The sequence below is a fragment of the Moschus berezovskii genome, chromosome 6 (genome assembly GCF_049115385.1).
Source record: "Moschus berezovskii isolate FMDL1 chromosome 6, NW_MosBer_1.0, whole genome shotgun sequence".
Taxonomy (NCBI): Eukaryota; Metazoa; Chordata; class Mammalia; order Artiodactyla; family Moschidae; genus Moschus; species Moschus berezovskii.
In genome coordinates, this window is record NC_142465.1 from 30,147,017 (window position 1) to 30,160,348 (window position 13,332).

The window sequence follows — 13,332 nt, forward strand, 5'->3', positions numbered from 1 at the left end:
GCTCCCTGGGAACTGACCTGCTGTGTGCACCTCTGTAAATCTAAGCTTTCTTATCCACAACTTGGCGACAACAGTATCTCCATGGCAGGCTGTTGTCAGGATTAGGGATGATTAGGCAAAGGATCCAGCACACAGTAGGTCTTCCAAAGACACCATGCCCACCTGGGGTAGTGCCTAGTATATGCGACCTCCTTCTTTTACAAAGTGAAGTCGCTCAGTCGTGTCCGACTCTTTGTGACCCCATGGACTGTAGCCTACCAGGAGTCTCCGTGGGATTTTCCAGGCAAGAGTACTGGAGTGGGTTGCCGTTTCCTACAGACTAATTATCTGTGTGGCTCCTCAGCAAGCCTGGGTGTGTGTCACTGTCTTCCTAGGAATAGGAACCTTGGCACAGAGCCACCGAATGACGTGCCCAAGGCCACACAGCACATCATGGGAGCAGCCAGATGAGGCAGCCCCATAACACCACCCGAGGGGCTTGAAGATCTTCTCTGGGTCTCCTCCCACCCTCCTTCCCCCAAGGGCCCCACCCCCTGCCCCTTGTCCTGGGATCCAGGGTTGAGTTTGGGGTGCTTGGTGCAGTGTCTCGGCTTCCGATCCTACTGCAGCCTGGCCCGTGCCCACCCTCAAGCGCCTCCTCCCCAGCTCAACTGAGAGGTTTTATAGCCGTTTACGAGCAATTTCTGTCCATATATCACCGGAGATATATAGCCAGGCAAATATTAGGGACCCAAGCGGAGGTTTTAAGAGGTGAGTTTTACTGCTGCTGAAAGAAGGCATGATAGGCAGCCTGCGGAGACCCACCTCCCTCTCGCGTGCTTGGCGGCGGCCGGGCGGTGGCAGCATGGACTGGGGTTCGGCCGGGAAGACTGCCTGTGAGCCTTGAGCATCAGGCTGGCACCCAGGGGTGCCTGGCGGAGGGCAGTGATCACAGGGTGGAGTTCTGTTCTTCCGAGAGCTGTGGATGGGAGGAGGAGAGGGCAGAGAGCCGACCAGAGGTCCCCATCTGGCTGGGACAGAACACCTGCTTCAAACCCAAGCAGGAAGACACTGATTCCAGGGGCTCCGACCCACGGAACAGTTGTCAGTGAGGCACCAGGAAAGCATTGCCCCGACACGGGCCCCTGGAAGGGGCTGCTGTGTGGCCTTTCACTGGAAGTCCTTGAGAACTGGATCTGAACGAGGAAATGGCTGGCTCGAGGCAGAGGGCTGGACACGCGGCCTCTTACCCTCTTGGGTCCTGCCCGATTGACCCTGGGGGAGGGCCGATAGGAGGCCTACCTTGACCCGCTCTGCACAGGACCCCAGGCCTGGCCCATGTGGCCCCTGGCCCGTGTGGGCGACTGGGTTGGGCTGAGCGCAGAGGGGTGAGGAGAGCCTTCTTGGCTTGCAGCATATGGTGAGAAGATGTCCCGGGGAATCCTCGCTCCTGATTTAAGCAGCTCCGACAGCTTTATGGCGCCTCCTCAAGTGAGCCCCCAACGTTGGCCGTTTAACTTTTTAGCGTCGTTTAACGCTTGGGCTCTGGCGGACAGGCAGGCCCCTCGGCCCCAGAGGCAGCAGCACTAAATCAGGACACTCTGAGGCCCCGATAAATAATTTTTACAGGGCACGCAGCCCATAGATCACCAATGGGGGTGGGGGGAGAGCGGCTGTGATATTTCAACCAATTGTCATATATGACTACCTCGAGCTCTGATCCAGGTCGTCCGCATGGCAGCCAGCTTCATAACCACAGCCCCAGGGCCCACCACGCAGGGCCTGGGAGGGGCGTGGGGAGATGGTGCCTCTGATAACCCCACAGCCGGCTGGTGACCTGCGGATGCAGGTCTGTTCAAACCTGCCCTGGTCTGCAGAGCATAGCGCTCCGTCCAAGCTGCCTCTGGCACTGCTAGAAGGAAGGGCTGAGGGCCGGGTGGGCAGAGAGGAAGAGAAAGAACTTTGTGTAGCCAAAAAGTCACTTTTCAGACCACCTTCCTGGTTTCCCCATCCAACTCCAAACCTGAAGGGCCTGGGAGAGAACAGGCAGCAGGCCTGCAGCCAGAGGGAGGGCAGAGCTGAGGGCTCGAGGGAACCGGAACTAGGTGCCGTTGACACCTCTAGTGATCGGAGGCCGGGAGTGGAAGAAAAGAGGGGAACAGAGGGGAGGGAGAAGGCCAGGGAAGAGAGGGACAGAAAGATGAAGATGGAAAGACGCATGAAGACTCAGAAAGAAAGAGAGAGTCAGAGGCAGGGGGAGACAGACAGAAACTTACCCAGAGAGGATGTTCCAACAGACAAGGTCTTTTCCTCCAGCCTGGTACCCGGTCAGAGAGATGGTGCAGACAGACGCGGGTAGGGTGGTGTCTCTGTCAGGCTGGCCCATCGTGCCCTGGGAGGGCACCTCCAGCACCTAGGGGCCTGTTTCCCAGCACCAGCTCCACGCTGCTCCCCACCTCGCCCCCTCCCCGCCAGTGCCCTTGCCCCGTCCCCTCATCTGTAAGATCCTGGGATTTGCAGGGACACTTAATCCATATGGAGCTGATTCATTTCCATCTAAATCATCTCCATGAGCTTCCCTAAGAGCCCTCTGATGTGCCAGCCGCCATTCCTCTCCCCGGCGATGGCGGGCTGGGGGCTGCCCGTAAACAAACCTCAGCCGCCATCCATCCATCCTGGCGTCGTCCGTCAGTCCAGCCAAGACCATTCATATCTCCAACCCTGCTCCACTACCCGCCCCCTTGGCTCCTCCAATCCTTCCTTCTGTCTGTCTGTCCATTTGTGTGCCCCTTCCCTTCATGGCCCTCTTCTGGAACCTCCACTTCTCTGCCTTGTCCAGGGTAGTGTCTTGAGGGGGCAAGTTGGCTATACCCCTGCCTGCAGACTGGAGCCTTACCTGATCCTGGCCCATCAAGATGGGGGTCTCCTGGTTCCACCTTCCAAGAGGAAAGGGCTTCTGATGATTTTACTGAGCAGTGTTGGCAACCCAGGCTCAGGGAAGTTCTTTCTTCCGTCTAGCTCGTGTGTTGGAGGTCCAAATATGATCGCAGGTTTGAACAGGAGTGAGGGTAAGATTACATAGGGTTTGGTGTCCAGTGTCTGTAATGTGTGCCTCTCCAGGTCTCCTCCAGCGTGTCAGGCCCATGCCAAGCGCGTAGTAGATGCTCTGTGTCTACTGTATACTGGCCACGGTCTTATCTATCAGCTTCAGTGAATCCAGGGCCCTCACATATGCCCCGCTGATCCAGTAGGCCTGTTACAGGGCCCAGATTGTGGCACCTCTAGCCTGGCAGGGTTTGCAGGAAACACTAAGGAAGAGTCTTTCTCTTCTGCTCTCCCACCCAAACTCCTTAGCCCCGTCCCGGGGGTCGAGGCTGCCCAAACAACTCTGTCTTGGTAAAGATGGTGCTGGAGAGGAGGAGGGTGAGCAGCCGGTGCTGGGGGTCTTCCATGGCACCAAAGTAGAAGCCTCACGTTTGGGTTTACACGCACTAATGAGGAGATCGTGGGGAGCACTGCTGCTCCCGGCCCCAGTCTTCGGCCTCATGACCCTTCCCTTCTCAGGTTCTTCACGTCAGCCTGGGAGGTGTGAAGCCTGGGAAGGGGCTGGGGATCTGCGGGGCTCTCATGAGAGGAGATGGGAGCATTTCTTCTGGTCCCACCTCAGTTTCTCCATCCATAGCAGCTGTGGGAGTCGGGGACTGGATCTGTCTCTAGAGACTCTAGCGGCCCTTCGGGGGATGATGCGGGCATGCACCAAAGGGTTTAATGCATGGTGGAAGTGGAGCCGCAGGAAGGGATGAGGGCAGCCTCCGTCCATTTCACAGTAACGGCAAGTGGAAGAGGCAGAGGAGGTGGGGGAAAGTCTTTGGATGGCCTGAGCAGACGGGTGCTCCAGCCTCCCCGACTCCCTCCGCCGCACCGTCAAGACCCAGGACACCTTGCTGAGCACCTGACTTCCCCCAGGGTCAGACTGGACCAGGTGGGGCATCCCACTGCATGAGTCACTTCTCCCCAGGTGAGTGCCCAGCGCCTTTCGCACTGGTCGTTGGTCCTCTCCAGGGAGCTGCTGTGAGTGCCCAGAGCAGGTGGGGCTCTCCCAGCTGCTATCCAGCTGTGAGGATCCCAGCCCAGGCCTCTCCCACCCTCTGCAGGGGAGAAGGCTCTAATTCTAGCTGGAAAGATGAGAAGGGCTGTGGTGGGAGAGAGGGGCCGGAAGGGGCCATGGGGAAACTAACCACTTGCCCCAGTTGTGTGAATGCATGTGGAGGGGGGAGGGGCCCGCAGGTGGCAAGGCCCAGCTGAAGAATGATGGAGTGTTTCTCAGTGCTCTGAGCTAGAGACATATGGGGTATATATGACCAAGCAAAATGAGAAATCATTGCTTAAGAGAGAGAGGACATGGGGGAATAAGAAACAATTCAAGCCAGGGGGGCCCAGTGCCACCTGCCCGCTCAACACCATGACCTGACCCATCTGTATGTGGCTGGATCAAAGTCCCAGGGGAGGAGGAGGCCTGAGAACTGACCCTCAGGGCCTTCGGGGGGCAAAAGCTGATGCCCAAAACGTGCATTTCCCTGATGTTACACAGAGCAAAGGGAGCTGGGAACAGCTGCCCAAATTCTCCAGGTGGGACTGTGGGTGGAGCTTGCCGTGTGGCCCTTTCCTGTGCCCGCTTGACTCCCCATCCCTCCCCCTCTCTGGTGCAATGGGGAGCCAGTTCTCTCTTCTCCCACTGCCCTGGCCGCTCATTGGCTCCCACCCTCTCTTGTTTCCTCCTTGTCTCCCCTTCCTGCACAAAGCCTCCCAGGCTTTGTCTCTTCCCACATAGGCCCCGCCCCCTAAATCAAGTCCACTTACCTAACCTTGTGGCTGGTGAGAGTTCTTCAGGGTCCATTTGTGGGCTGGTGTCTTGGTCCGGCGGGGTTGGAGTTTCTTTGATCCGTCTGTGCTCTGTCACTCAACATCCACATGTCCAGTTTAGGTTGTGACCTCCACAAAGCCAGCAAGGATCCAAGTGTTTATGTGGTCACCAACATAACTCTGGGAGCAACCTGATTTTTGGTAGAGTTGAGAGCTCTTCTTTTGATTCCATGAGGCAGAAGTATCTAGAAGGATGTGGAGGGTCTTAGAGGACCACGGAGTATGACTGATGCTGTGTCCCTGGGGAAGCCACCTCCCGCTATTGCAAGCAATGATGGAGGCTGGACAGTGGGAAGAACTTCTGAAGACTCTTAAGGTGGAAGGAAAGACTTCCAGAGTTTCCATGAAGCCTCTGGGGAGGGATGGCCTTGGCCTTTTCAAGTTTGGAGTGAGTCAAGGGGCTTGTGAATGTGGAAAGGCTTATTTCCAGCATTATAGGATTGACCTAAAAGAGGGCTGGCCACTTCCTCTTCAGGACTCATCATTCTCAGCGCAATCCCATTCACAGTTTCTCTGATAACTGTCTGTTCTTTGGCCAGAAATCTGGTTCTTGAATTCCCTCTCCTGTTCTTCCCATGGTTTGGGAACCAACTCCAGCTCCATCTTATGGTGCCGGAAGAACAGAGAGGTAGAGCCACTCTGGACAGTGGCTCAGCAAGCCTACAAGGGGCTGGGGGCGTGAAGGGGGAGGATGGGATCCTCAGGGGGAGAGGGCAGGGTTGTCCAGAGCAGGGTTTGAGATCAGCCGGAAGAGCACCCCCACCCAGCCACTGAGATCCAAATGTGCACACGATGGAACTGCCTTCACAGCCAAGGGCCCCCTCCCTCCCAAGGAGAAAATCCCACAAGTGGGGAACATCTGGATCAAACCGCAACCATGAAAGCACAACATCAAACGAGGGCTTCGAAGCGACCCTCCCCACAGGCCCTGCTCCAAGAGAAACTGCAGATCTTCCTGCTCTAAGCTTTTAAGTGTCACCAAAGCACTCAAGTTTGGGATCTCCCCTTATTCACCGGAGACAGATGTCCCCGAGTGAGCACGGTTGGGGGTTGGGTTCGATTACCCCAGTGGGAAAGGGTTTGTGTGACCGGATCCAGGCCGAGTCGGGGGTAGCCTGGGAGTCAGGGCCGTGGGGAGGGGCGCCAGCAGTTCAGGCTGAGGGTGGGGAGGGAGAGGGGACAGGTGGGCCTTTTAAAACGTGCCTACATCAAAGGTCTGAGCAGGCTCCCTTCCCAGCTTCGGCGCCTCAGGGAAGGAAAGCAGTGATTTCACCACATAACTGCACGTAGTCAGACGGATCTCAGTCTGAGAACTTCTGGGGAATGTGGAGAGGGGAGGGAGGGTGCTCCCCAGAGAGGAGGACAGGGCAAGGGGGTTTCCCCTTTCCAAATAGCCTGTCCAGGCCAAGGAGAATGGGGCCATATGGGAGGCAGAGGAAGGACATTCTTCCAAGGTGCAGAGGAGGGAGCAGCTGCGGCCACGGGAGATGGAGGCTGGATCAGGACTGAGAATGAGGGGGAAGCAGGGGCATCGTCCTCAAAGGCTGAGGGAGGAAGACTGAAGAGCGTAATTCCAGGAGGCCGGTGGCTCTTCCCTTCCTGCTCCCAGGCTCCATCCACTCCTGGGAAACAGATAACCTGGCCATGCTGCTAGCAGGGAGGGATGCGGGAGGGGCAGATGGGACCAGGAGACACCCCAGAGACGGCTGGAACCTCAGGCCACATTTGAATACTCTGCCCAGATAGAGGGCGGGTGAAAGGGTGCTGACACCCACTGTGTGGAAGAAGCCAGCGGTTTCTTCTCGTGGTGGAAGATAAGCTTCAGTCAGGAGAGTGTGCGAAGAAAAAGGGTGCCACTCACTCTCAGTTCACGTCAGCCCCGCTTTCAGAATGCCTTCCCTAGCCCCTTCTTCTCCTCTTTGCCCGAGAGGTTTAGGAGTGGGCATGGTGCCCCACGATGCCTGGAGGGGGTAACACCGGTGTGGGGCCTTCCCTCACTGCCTTGTAAGATCTGCTGCTGGTTTCTTTCCCCATCTAGACTTGGAAACATGGACTCCTTCACTCTCACTGGGTTCCCAGTGCCAGGCAGAGTGGGTGCTCGGTGATGGAGCCCTGTTCCATCTCCCAGCTGGCGTGCATTTCTCCCGCCACCTGCACTCTGGGAAACAAAGGACGCCCACATGCTGATCCCTCCACAGTCGCAGGCCCTATTCGGGTCTCCAAGGGCAGCTCCTATCTGACATCCTCTGGGGGTCCTTTGGGGGGCCCCTAGCTGAGAGCACTCTCACTTCTGAAATGGGACTGTGCACAAGTTTCACCTCCGTGGTCGGGGCTGTTACTGTGATGTATTAATCTGGGACGAGTGTGTCTTTTTGGTCACATGAGATCCGATGCTCTCTGGAACCAGACTCTTTTCCTCTGACTCTTCACGTGGCCCGCAGTGCCCAGCGTGGAGGAGTCCCGTCAGGAGAGGCTGCCTGTGGACTGACTGACTCTTTCTTCCAAATCCTAGTGTCTCAGCCTCTGATGTGGTGGCTCGTCTAGGGCTCTCGTGGCTGAGTGTCCGGAGCTGCTGAGTTGGGGATGTCCTGGCAGAATGGGGTGAACTGGACACAAAGGAGCTCAGTCCCAGTGAGGTAAGGACACTGAGTCTGAGTGACCCTTCCCGCCAAGAGAATACTTGAGGGGGATGCTGTGGAAATGACTGAGGTCGGTGGGCTTTATTCAGACTCTTTCAGAGAGGAAAGCATAAAAGAAGGTGGAAGGAGAGAAGAGCAGGGCTGGCAGAGGATGCAGAAGAATATCCAGGTGGGATGGACTTTGCAGTGGGTAAGGAGGTTAAGGCAGCTTTGCCTGCAGCTGAGGGCCCAGGAGGGAAGGGTCTGGGCAATTGTAAACATTCACTCTACACCAAGGACACTGACAATCCACCACTCCATGACCCACTGCCATCCCTCCCCAGACTCTGGGCCAGGAGTGATCCTACATCTCACTGCAATTTCTAGGTCCAGGCTGACCTGTGTTCCAGCCACACCACCTGAAACTGAGCTTGGGTCGGATCAGCTTTGCTCCATACCCCCGAGATCTTCCCTAGGACTGGAGCTGCCTTTGAAGTTGTGAAGAGAAGACTGGTGAGCTGTTTTCTGAGCCTAGATCTCCCAGCTGTCAGTGAGGGGAGAGAATCTTCACTTTGAGCCCTTCTTTTGGGGCCGAGTTGTTGACCCTTTAGTTGTCAAAATGTAGATTTTTCATCTGTGAATACTGGGCAAAACCGACTGAATCGCCAGCATCTCTGGGCGGCAGGGTGGCAGCACTGCTCAGCTCCAGGGACCAACCACTCACTGCACTCCTGGAGCACAAGTCTAGGTGGCGCCATTCACGTAGAATTTGCTGCGCACAGCACCCGCGCCCCCACCCACCCGCAGGGTTGTGTGATGGTGGGTCACCATCATGCCCTTTCGGGCTCAGATGGAAAAGAATCCGCCTGCATTGCAGGAGACCTGGGTTCAGTCCCTGGGTCCGGAAGATCCCCTGGAGAAGGGAATGGCTACCCACATGGGTATGCTTGCCTGGAGAATTCCATGGACATTGGAGCCTGCTGGGCTACATACAGTCCAGGGGGTCACAAATAGGTGGACACTGAGGACTTTTCTATTTACCAACCCAAGCAAGTCAAGCTGAGAACCAATAATATTCGTGAGGTTTTGCCTGGGGACAGAAAGGCAGACAAAATGATCTCCAAAGTCATGTACTCATGAGACGTGGGCACCAGGAAATCGGAGTGTCTCCCAGAACAACAGGCCCATGGAGCAGGATGCAGTCTTAAATTGGGAAGCAGGAAAAAGAAATGCAGATTCCATCCATCGAGGAAGGAATTCGGTCTTCAATTCAGATAGAAAACAATAACCTAGTGGCACTTAGTAGGCCTGTAGTTACTATGAGGCGAATCAGAATCAGCATTGACATTCCTGACTCTAGGTTTGGAGTTCATGAAAGCAGAAAGGCCTAGCCACCATGGTGACACTTGTGTATGGAATTTGCTGAAATCTGAAATGAGATTCTGACCCAGATGGGGGTCAGGAATTTGTTTCCTTCCCTTTTTCTTCTTCTTAGGGAAAGCTTAGTTTGCTATTTAGGATGAAAAATAACCACCAGATGAACAAAAGAACGATCATCAGAAATGATAAATAACACACTCCAGATGTGTCCAGAAAGAAATGCAACTGAAAGCACCACTGCCTCCAAGTAGTCACCTTGGGGAAAACCCCTTCTTCCAACAAGGCAGCAACGACACCAGTTCTGTAACTCCTCTTTGGGAACTGTCTTGAGGGTACGTGACTCAGTCTTTGAATGTCCTTATTGGTGAGAAAATCACTTGCTTTTCTGGAATCAGTCAAAAAATAATTTGGAGCTAATCATGTTTGTCTTGAGTATTTGTAGAATGGCTACAAAGTCCAATTTAAAGGAGTCTTTGCCAAAGTGGTTAAATCAAGGGAGGCATAGATGCATGTCCTCCTGAGGTGACTGTTCTGAAGGACATCCTTTGCTCGTTCTCCTGTGTTTGTTTAAAGAAGCTAATCACAGATACACATCCAATATTGTATTCTGTGTAATAAAATAATGTATCAGGCTGTTGAAGGCTATATGCTAACAGTTTCCTCCTCCTCCTGCTATTATGACTTCATGTCTCTGTATACAACGCACTTGCTTTTGCTGAGAGAAGCAAGGAATAGAGGAATGGGGCAGACTCCTGGGAAGAACTGATGCCATTATCCAGGACGAAGGTTTGGATCCCCATCTGCTCTAGAGAGTTGCCTCATTTGGCACTTCTTTTTGGAATAGCTCTGTGTTCACTCTCCCAGGGGATTTGGTCAACTGGGCAGAGCACTATTTTAGGGGAGAGGAATTCATTTTGTAGCATGATTCCCTGTCCTTCGTGTAAAAATCAGCATTATTTTAAGAGAGGGAAGTTGCTGGCTCATGAATTATGTAAAAATGCATTTTTCACAAAAAATGGAGGGGATGAGGTCAAAACACACCCACACAGCAACCTGTTTCTAACAATGATCAGTTAATCTAAATGAAGAACTCTTCAGTTGGAGAAGTTTCCAGGACGTTTGCTTTCTTTTTAAAATTTTTTAAGAATTCCTGCTATGTTGGGTCTTCGTTGCTATGTTTGGGCTGTCGTTGCGGTGCATGAGCTTATTTATCTCTTGGCATGTGGGATCTTAGTTTTCCCAACCAGGGATCCAACCTACATCCCCTGCATTGGAAGGTAGATTCTTAACTGCTGGACCACCAGGGAAGTCCCAGGATGTTTGCTTTCCTGAGGAAAGATCTGGAAAAAATGGATGAGCCCCAGATCAGGGAACCTGAGGGTCAGTCTTGGGAAGGCTCGTCCACCTTGAGCAGTGGTTTTGGGAGAGGTTCCAGTCCCTGGGCTCAAGCTGGGTTTGTGGGGGTGGAGGTGGGTGTGTTCGTCAGGGCTGGGGGCCCAGGGCGAGATGGCGTGACCTCCAGGAGGCCTAGCCCCGGCGGAACCCTCAGCACTCCTGCTCCTTTGCTGATAGACCAAGCTGCAAATCAGGAATTTATTAGGAGCTGAGACTCATTTTCCCACCCTTTATAGCCCTGAAGACTCAGAGCCAGACTCTGGCAAGGGGCTTCCTCATGGTTTTAATTAGACAATTAATTTTTTATTGGGTCGTTTGATTTCCGGAGCTGATTCCACTCTCCCCCTTGTCCCCCACCTGCCTTCCAGCTGTGAAAAGCCAAGGGGAGGCCGGGGGATTCAGGGAGCATGCAGAGGAAAAATGCGAGGCCTGCCCTGGAGCTGATGTGGAAATCAGTGAGTGGGGAGGGGTGGGAACCCCTCTCTCCCCTTCAGTTGGTCCAGCACCAGAGACACTGTCCAGAGCCCAGCCCTGGGCTTGCGGGGCTGCACAAAGGCATTCCTAGCTACTCCCCGCAAGCTTCTCCCAAGCTGTTGGGCTAATTAGTAACATGGGGTTGGGGGCAGACAGGGAAATGTGCCCAAAATACCTTAGCGGCATTTCTGTGGTTAATCCTGGCCGCACTTGGAGGCTGTTTACCCTCTACCCAGGGATTAGGAACCTGTTTGAGTTAGAAGGGCAAAGAGAGGCCAGGGCTCCACTCTGTCCTCCACCTGCTCCTAGGAGCTGGGCAGGGGCGCTGAGCCAGCAAGAAAAAAAGTGAGAGAAACCTGCCTTCAATCTATCTCCCTTTATTGATCTCCCTGCCGCCCAGCTGCTGGGCTGCTTTGGAATCTTGATCCTCTCTCTGTCTGCCTCACCCCTCAACACTGCCCTTGTGGTCAAATATCAACCTGCTTCAGAAAGGTGGGGACGAAAGAAAGGGTGGCAGGTGGTATTTTTGCTGGAGGGATGGGCCCGGGTACGGAAGGGTCCCTTATAGACCATACACACTCTCTCGGAGGAGAGGGGAGTCCCCTCCCAAGATTCCTGACCATCTCCATCCTCCAAAGCCAAAGGAAAAGGCTAGAGTCAAGGAGGAACTTCCTTTCGGTAGCAGAAACAAGCAGCTCCTTCTTTAGAGTTCTGTGAGAGCGCAAGGCCAGTTTCTATTGAGAGCTATGTGGGTTGGCAGCCTTGAAATGGAATTGCAGGGATCAGAGGACTGTTTCCTCAGGTGCCCTGTTGGTGGGGACATTGTCACTTGTTGTTCCTGCACAAGGACTCCCCAAAACGTGCGGTCACACGTGCTGACTCAGAGCCAAACTAACAAGTCCCCCACAGAGAACAAGCCAGGATGCCATTCACAGAGGGGACCTTCCCCGCCATCCACACTGTCCTCCAGAGGGAGCGAACCCCTGAACTGGGGCACGTTGGGCCGACCCAGCACCACCCCCACAGGGGACCGGGGGAGCGTAGGCTTCCCTTGGGGCCCAGGACTGGAATAGGAGCACATACTTACACCGGGTTTTGAGAGATACAAAGATAAAAGGATCCAGAGATCAAAGAGCCCCTAGAAGCTCGGTGTGCAGACCTCCGGGTCTAGGATTTGTTCTGTAAAGAGATTCCCTTCTCCTTCTGCAAAAACTCACATTGAGGGGTCCCTCTGTTAAGGCTTGTGGTGGTTCCATGCTCAGAGCAAGGGGACAGCACAAGGTGGGCCTTGTGCTCAGACAGACACAGGCCTGTCTCCTGCTGGGGCTCATCTCTGACCACCCAAGCCGTGCAGAACTCCACAGAAGGCGGGATGGGAAAGTGTGTATATGGGATTTGGGGGTGAAACGCAGAACAAGCCCAGATCATCCATTGACTTCTGTGCTTTCATGTGGCTCCAAGGTGCAAAGGATTCAGACCTTCCAGGACTCAGGGCACTGGGTTAAGGGGGTGCAGTGTGTGAGCATGGGGATCCTGAGCTGGCACCTCTTGGCCAGTGAGAACAAAGGGGCCAGGGATGCAGGCAAATCCCCATCAGAGAAGTCGCATGTGCGTGAGCATGTGTGGATGAGTGTCCATCTGCAGGGAGAGGGGAGAAAAAGAAATGGCGAAGAGAACAGGAGAAAGAGAAGAAAAAAAATCAAAGGCACTGAAATACAGAAAGAGAGGGCACGCTAGCAGACTCTCACAAAGAGAGGCAGAGAAACATCACAGGAGCCTGGGGACTGGGCAGTGGGAGGCAGGGAAGGGAGAGCCCCAGGAGGGCCAGCTGCCCGAATAATTGGCCCGGTTCCTGCCCTGGAAGGTGGGCAGGGAAGGGAAAGGGCGGCAGAGAGAGCCCCCACTTGCGGGGCAGGGCAGAGGCCATGGAACCCGCATCTCTCAGCTCCCAAGCAATCAGCCTTCTCCCCCTGCCCTTCTCCCCAAGCCCAGGGCTGATTGACGGGCCTGCAGCTTCTCTGGGTCTGGGTGGATTTGAATAATTAAGTCATCTGGATTCTTATGATTTACCATTTTCAATGATAAATAGACAGCGCCCAAGCCAGCCAGTTGGCAAAACTCTGGCTGCTAGTTATAATTTGTCAAGCTGCCAGTAGATTCATGTTTCATGCTAATGGAGAGAGACTCATTGACTAGGGGGAGGCGGTGACCCGGTCAGCTCTTTCCTCAGGCACCCCAGAGGTCGAGAGGTCGGGGGAGAAAGACCAGGCGGTATGGATTTTCTGTAAGGGGCAGTGTAATTTTATAATAATTCAGCGGGTACACACGCGCTCACATACACAGAGGACCATGTATGTGGAGATGTGTTTGGATCTGTGCACCCGCCCCCCAACACGCACCTGCTCCAGTGCGGGCGTCTGGGTCCAGCGAACACAAGCCTGCTTCGGGAACACTCGTCCAGCCCCATGCACACCCTGCTGTCACCTTTAGGCACGTGATAATAGCAGGGCAAACCCGCAGACCTGTTCAGATGCCCAGAGAAACAAAACAGCCCACCCCCCTC

The 13,332-nt window shown here is 54.5% G+C and overlaps 1 long non-coding RNA gene across 1 annotated transcript; it reads left to right on the plus strand.

Moving 5' to 3' along the window:
- Positions 1–231: 231 nt before the first annotated feature.
- LOC148777566 (uncharacterized) lies at positions 232–10,294 on the plus strand. The gene is made up of 3 exons (XR_016037565.1): positions 232–7,538; positions 7,631–7,710; positions 7,908–10,294. It is a non-coding gene; the product is annotated as an uncharacterized LOC148777566 (long non-coding RNA).
- Positions 10,295–13,332: the final 3,038 nt, after the last annotated feature.